This window comes from Falco biarmicus, chromosome 11, assembly GCF_023638135.1.
Source record: "Falco biarmicus isolate bFalBia1 chromosome 11, bFalBia1.pri, whole genome shotgun sequence".
NCBI classification, from domain to species: domain Eukaryota; kingdom Metazoa; phylum Chordata; class Aves; order Falconiformes; family Falconidae; genus Falco; species Falco biarmicus.
Genome location: NC_079298.1, coordinates 9,020,385 through 9,027,539, shown reverse-complemented (window position 1 = coordinate 9,027,539; position 7,155 = coordinate 9,020,385).

The window sequence follows — 7,155 nt, the reverse complement described above, 5'->3', positions numbered from 1 at the left end:
TGTTCTGAATTCTGCAGAAGCCTTAAATCATGTCTCAGAGGAAATAAAAAATATTCCTGTTACATTCAGCAGGGGAACCCTGCCAGGTGGGGAAGGGTTAGTAAATACAAGTCAACACAAATTCAGGTTTTGCCTCATAGCTACTGTACCTGCAGTGGTAGGTATGACCATACACCTGCCCGTCTGCTTCAGCCTTTCTGACAAGCTGGGATGGAAGAAGTCAGCCTGCAAAATACCTGGTCATTCAATCCTGGATTTAGAGGTGTCGTTCTGAATTCAAATCTAATTATTCTGCATCTGTATGTTAGCCAGGCAAAATATTTTATCGTCTTTGCTTCACCCTTCTCCTCTCATATGAAGATTCTGCCCTTGTCTTTTGGGGGTTTTTGCTTCACTGGGAGACACTGATATCTTTAGAGAGATTTTGTGATGGGATATGAATCCAGCTGTCAAGTACAAGTATCAAAGCCTGGACATGTGGTTTCATCTTCTGGCTCTATCAAATCGACACTCAATCTCTTAACATGGCACTTTAGCCAATAAGATCATCAATGGGTCATATGAATGTCAGCATCTGAGTTTGCAGAGCTATGTATTAGCACAGCTCAGCAAGTCTCTCCTTTTCAGTATTAGCTTTTGGGGGAAATGCAGCTTTGAGAGGACGTCAGTGCAAAGCTATCAATGTGCAAATCTATCAATGCAAACCCTAATGCAGTTTGGAGTGCTGTAAAATAGCAATTACTAGCATGTGCTGTGAATAAAATATTCCAGTTCCACCATCTGAAATACACATAGATGTGTGTGCATGTTTTCCCTCTCTGACTTCCCTGTTTTTTCAGCGGCAGCGCCTTAGCTTTTTAGCACTTCATAGGAAAAACTATCTAATAACAGTTTGATTGTTCACCTTGGTTCAATTGATATGTTAGTCTTGTATGCCATGGTTTTTGCTGCAAAACCTTTGCATTTTATTTGATTGATACCTTGGGGATCTGCCAAATTAAGGTCATCTACATGCTCTTCCCTGAGCACCAGAGCTCCTGTTCTCTTCTTTGCACTCTACATAAGCAATTCTACCATATGACAAATAAGCTGAAGAAGAAACCAGGCGAAACAGATTTTCCTTTGCAATACAAAGCAGCCTCAATTTGTAAAAAACTTACTACAGACAAGAACCTTCTCATGCTTCAGGAAAGATGAACTATTCTTTAATAAGGAGTTGCAGTGCTGAGCTCACAGTTGAAAACGATCAACTTTGCTACATGCTACATTATTTGCATAATAAGGAAGCAAAATCCCAGACATGTCCAGATGAGGTATCTCCTTGTGCCTTGAACATATGTATAAGGAAGACATGTAGATAAGTGTGTGGATCTGATATGAGAGGTGTGGGAATACGAGGGAGTGTATCTGCTTTGTATTTCCTAATGACCACTTTACTAATCAACTTTGATTAACTTAGATTTTACTTAGTCCAGCCTAGGAGCTGCAGTGTTTAGAACAAGGGGTCTGGCAGCATGAGCTAAACAAAACAAGGATCAAACCTTCAAAATCATTTCAGAACACAGCGATATGCATCTAGTATCATACTTCTCCTAGTAGGAAAGACCTGCCTGACTTCTATTGGGACTAAGTATCTCCTCTCTCTGGGCATCTGGAAAAAATGTACTATCTACCTAGCAGCAGCTTCCAGCACCTAAATACCACTGCAAACCTCGCCCGTTCTACAGCTGATTCATAAAACTCAAATATGGACTGAGTACACAGGGACAGAGACTAATGCTTACGTAGAGTGATTATTTCCCTCAAGACTGGGTAGATCAGGGAACTGGAATCCATCAAGATTTTCTGTCCAGCACTGTGCATTTCCCAGTTGTCTTTTTCTTTTGCTGGAAAGCACTCTTAGTTGCCTGTAGCTGAGGCTTAGCCTGCACCTCTCACACAAGCTTGTCTGTATTGCCATGCAAATTTTCCACTCAGAAAGATAAAGCTTGTGGGGATGAGGTGGCTGTTATGGCAGAACTGTGCTGCAGGGTTTCCTATGCTCTTCAAAGTGCTCTGTGGTGGGTGTTTGTTTTCACTTCTTTCAGAATCCATAATGACTCCACCTTTTCTGCTTTTCCCCAGCGTTACCTGCTGCACATGAAAGCAAAGCCAACAAGATCAGTGGAACTAATATCATACTGACTTACTGAAGATAAGTAATCAGAATTCAAGCCGTCAGGGAACAGCCTAAAAGATGCTCCAAAATATCTGACAACAAAAGGTCTTCACAGATATTTTTTTCTGTCGCATACATTCTTTTTAATCTTTACTGGACAAAGATAAACCCAGTTATCTTTGGGGGAAAACCTGGACTAATAAATGGTCTGATGTTACTTAAACCCTAATATTAAGATGCTGATACGATGATTCTTCTGTGACTGAAGTGGCTTGTGAGAAGTGGAGAGAAAGACAACCTTTGTGAAAGCTTTTTACTGATCTTCCTGCAAATTTCTATTTATTAAAATAGTTCACTGTTTGAAGTCTGGTGCAGAGGTTGGATTCTATTCTGATTCTGAACCATATGCATATTTTTGCTTTAGGATTTCCTCTGTAATTTCTCTTTGCAAGGATGGATAGGATTTAATTTAAATTCAGTCATTGAAGATTTTAATGCAGAGTTCAGACCTGGTAAAAAAAAAGCTGCCTAGAGTAGATCCATGTGGCTGCGATGAGAGAAGAGAGTTACAAAGTCCTGCCTTCTATTAGTGGATGAGTTTATGCTTCCCAGCCATTTCATGTTTTACTGATAGGACTTCACCCTTTGTAGACCTAGCTAAATTAAGTGGGCCAAATCTATCTCTGGGGGAGGCTCACTAAAGACTGTGATATTAGCATACTGTGACTGACATGCTGCAAAATCAGATTAGGCACCAATTTCTTCAATGGCTAATCTTGCTATCTGTCATGCTGCTACCCAGACTTAAAATTGCCCTGCTCTCTTCTTTGTAGAACTCCATTTTAGAGAGGTCCCGCAAATCATCCCATTTGGCTTTTTACTAAAACAAGCCGAACATAAGCTGTTTTTCTCTTCAAAAACTGAATTAAGCATTTTTGTACAGTACATTCATTATCTATAGTATAGCTGTATACAAAATGCTTAATTGGTCTGTGGGATGTATGAAGCAAAATACTGCCCAGTTAAAATACAGTTTGAAAGACATTATCCTGGTTATGAATATAACTGAATTGTGATTCATTAGCAGATTTGTATCTGGAGAGGGAATCTGGAGATGTCTAGCCAAACAGACTGTCTGGCTTTATCTTTGTATATGTTATCATGATCTCTGACAGAACAAAGCTATTGACTAGGTATGTCTTAGTAATTACTCTGCAGAGCTGAGATCTTTTGCTTTTTTCTCCCTACAATTTCCACTGAAAATGGTATCATTTTACTTAATCTTTTGTTCTGCAAAGTGGGATGGAGTTTTTGATCAGCCTTTTTATGACACTTTCTTGAAAATGAGCAGCTATATTGCATTTTTTTATTGTTTCAAACTGTTTTGAATCCTTTGACAGACAAATTTATTTCTCTTTCTTTATGTCACTACTGTAGACTTCTACTGGTGACAGCTTCTCTCCTCTTTGCCACAGGAACTGGGCCTGTCCTTACCTCTCTCCAAGAAATGGAGTGGAGGGGATACACTACACAATTATGTTTTCACAGGATTCAATCAGTCAAGCTATGCTGATTTACACTAGCTGAGGTCTTGGATGACTGTCTCTGAAATAAGCTGTCTCCTGGTCAGAGAGATTTGAGGCGTATTATTTTACATGGGCGGTTTCTCCAGTAAATGAGCCTAGCCTGTCTATCTTTGAGGTTTTAGTCTGAAGTGGATCATTTCCTGAATCATTATTTTCAATACTGAATCAGTATTATCAATGCTATTTCTATTAAAAAAAAAAAATCCAGTGACTATAAGTCTTATCAGAACATTAACATCTGCCTTGAAATTCCAGCTAAAGCTTAGACCAGCAAGCAATTTATGAGAGGATGGAATTCTGTTGCTACATTTGTTTCCTTATTTCTTTGCTCTTCCCTAATTCCTTTGAAACCTTTCCAGGGAAAGACTGCAGTTTTGAAGGATGGACGATAAATGAGGAACTGATATTCCCAGGCAGAGGCTGCAGAAAGACAAAGCATTAAGAGGGAGCAACAGTTCTGTTACACTGGTTTGGGCTACAGCTCTTTTTGCTTCTCTTGCCTTTTGGCCAGAAAGCATTCAATGTCTGCGGGTCCTGCTGATAGGATGTAGAAGAAAGGATATGGTATACAGCATAGTTTTTATTTCTATCAGTAGCATGTGTCCCCTCCCCTTAACCTCTCCCTCCTGTTGCTCCTGTATTTTGGCTCAGTACTATATTTTATACTCACATTAACAAGCACACAAGAGCAAGCTCCCTGAAGCTTCAGTGTCTGTGAACAAACTGTACTTACTCAAGAAAAAATAAATAAGCTACAGCTGTTTTAATAGTTTTTGCCTGGGACCGCTTGTTTAAAATTCTGGACAGGTTTGGCCTTGGGGCAGGTGGTGCAATGAAAAAAATGAACATTCAGTATCTTTCCAGGAGAATTTCTCCTAGAGTGCTGCTTATAATGAGTGCTTGCTACTCGGCTGGTTTATGCCAGGCAGAAAGGGAAATGCCAAAAATTTGATTCATCCTACATTTCCTTTTTTCCTGTGAAACTTCTTGATAACATTCTCATTTAGCTTACTTCTCCACTTCATGCAAGCAGAGTCAACTTGAAGGAATACAAAGAAATATTTTACATAGAAAGCATTTCACTATCTACTTTTCTCCCTGCAGGTGCTGTTCAGTAGGTACATGGAGACTGAAGTAGCTCTGATCATGGAGTTCATGGTCAAATTCATCTGTGCCTGGCTTAAGAATTCAGGTTGTGTTCCATAGCACTTTCTTAGCAAAATCTTACAGCTTTTCTGCTTAAACTTCATCATATACGTGTCTGTCTTTCCTTTCCTTCAATAAAATCCCAAAGGATTTTAAAAGATGGAAATTTCACCATTAATATATTTCAGATATTACTTTAACTGAAAAGCTATACTTCTTAGCTCTTATCTAACTTAAAATGTTTATCTTAATTATTAAAAATAACAATCAACACTGACAGTATTTTCAATGGACAGACAATCACTTGTGAGGCTGGATCACTGAAGGCAAGGCCAGGGGCTATTAGCTTCCACAAGCTGCTCCTCAGCCAGTGTTGTGTGACAAGGTTGCTATTGCTATTTTAACCTCTTTTTTAAAAAAAGAAATCCAATATACATGTTTTGTGTTATTCCCAACAGAACGCTCTCTCCTTCAAGGCATAACAGAAGAATGAGTTTTAATAGCAAAGCTGGACTGCAGTAGAAAACATAGCTAAAAAAATCAGCCATGGTTCTGATTAAACTTGCTGCTCTGAGTACCAAGGGTTACAGTTACATGGAACTGAATTTTCAAACAGGGGAAAGTGTTTTGCTTTTCCCAGCTAATTAATTTCCTTTTTTTAAAGGATTTCCCTTTGAGGTCTGGGTTTGGGTTTTTTTGATACTCAAGGATTTTGGTGAAAGTTAACAGCAAGTGGCATCAATGGAAATCCTGCATGCAGATCTCTTGGGTATTTACTGGGGCTCACAAGCTTACTCAAAAATATTCATAAATACTGCAAGGAGGTTGCAGCAGGGGAACACTGCAGAACCTGAGAGAAAATTTCTGCTGCAAAACTCCAGCAAACATAGCTTAGACCCAGCTCCTTATATGCACATGCTCTACTGTATCCTCCAAGGTCATTGGAAGGGGAGGGAGCTGGTCCTCTAAAGCACAGCCATTTTGCAGCAGAGACTCGTAGAAGGCTACACATCTGCATCTTCCTGCTAGCCTGCAGCAGGGCCTGCAGCATGGTGGAGCAGGGAGCTAAGTAAGGAGTTCTGTCTCAGCATTGTTCCCAAGGGAAGGAACATTATCTCAACTTTCACTGTCAGCTGTGCACTCTAGCTCTAATGAATGCCTTTTCCAAGTAACATTCACAATAAATCTGTATCTCAGCTTTATGAGATGAGCAGACTGATTATTTTCATTGTCAATCTGCTCTTTTCACAAAGCAGGGTTTCATTCTTCCAAGGGTACAGGAAGGTAAGCTGGGATGCTGTGTGAGGTGCAGCCCTGAGAAAATCACGAGCAGGAATGAAAGTGAAGATGGAAACAGGTCCCCAAGGTGTGTGATTCATCATCTCCAACAATTCATGTTACTAGGATTTGCAATGATAGGTCCCAGCATCTTTCTATCACCTACTTGAAGATTACTATCCCTCTATCTGAGATGTAAGATCAAGCAAGAAATCTTCCTTATTGCAGCCAAAGTCCAAAGTCTAGCCTATTAGCTCACATCACTATTAATTTCATTTTACATTAATATATAATATTGCTAATGCTTCTCTGTGGATTTCTCACACATCAGAAGAAGCAAATACATATTTATTTAACTAAAAGGATGCAGCCAGAGTCCAAATAAATTAGTATAGTAACCCTGGTTTCACCGGTACTTCACAAAATTATCAGACTGCCAAACACAAGACAAAACCAGCAGCATTTCCCATCCCACACTGTGAACAAGAAGACATTAATTCAGATTTAATCCAAGTTTCCTACAAGAGTCAATCCTTATCTTGTCTTTCATCTCCAAAAAATGAGCCTGTTCTCATAACCTTCTAACTCTTCCCAATTTCACTTACTTGGAAAGAAGCTGCATGGCAATCTTCTTGCTATGTTCTGATTGGTTTGTGTTTCTCTGAAAATTATTTTGCTGAAGTTAAAATTCTCATAAAACCAACTGTCGTTCCTGTCATATCCTCAGTCATTTTATTAATAACTTTAAGATCATTTAATTGTGCTCTGACTTTATTTTTTACTGCTGCCACAATAAAAATATTGTCAGAAAACTGCATCTTTTATAGACAACACAGTTTAAAGGGTTAATTCTTATTGTTGATGTTTCTGCTGTTTTACTCAAAGCATTTTTTTAATCAGGCACTCAGCCGTCTCCAGTTCCCTAAGTTCTAAGTAATGTATTTAAACAGTGGGAACAATAAGCAAATATGTGAACAGCAGATGTCG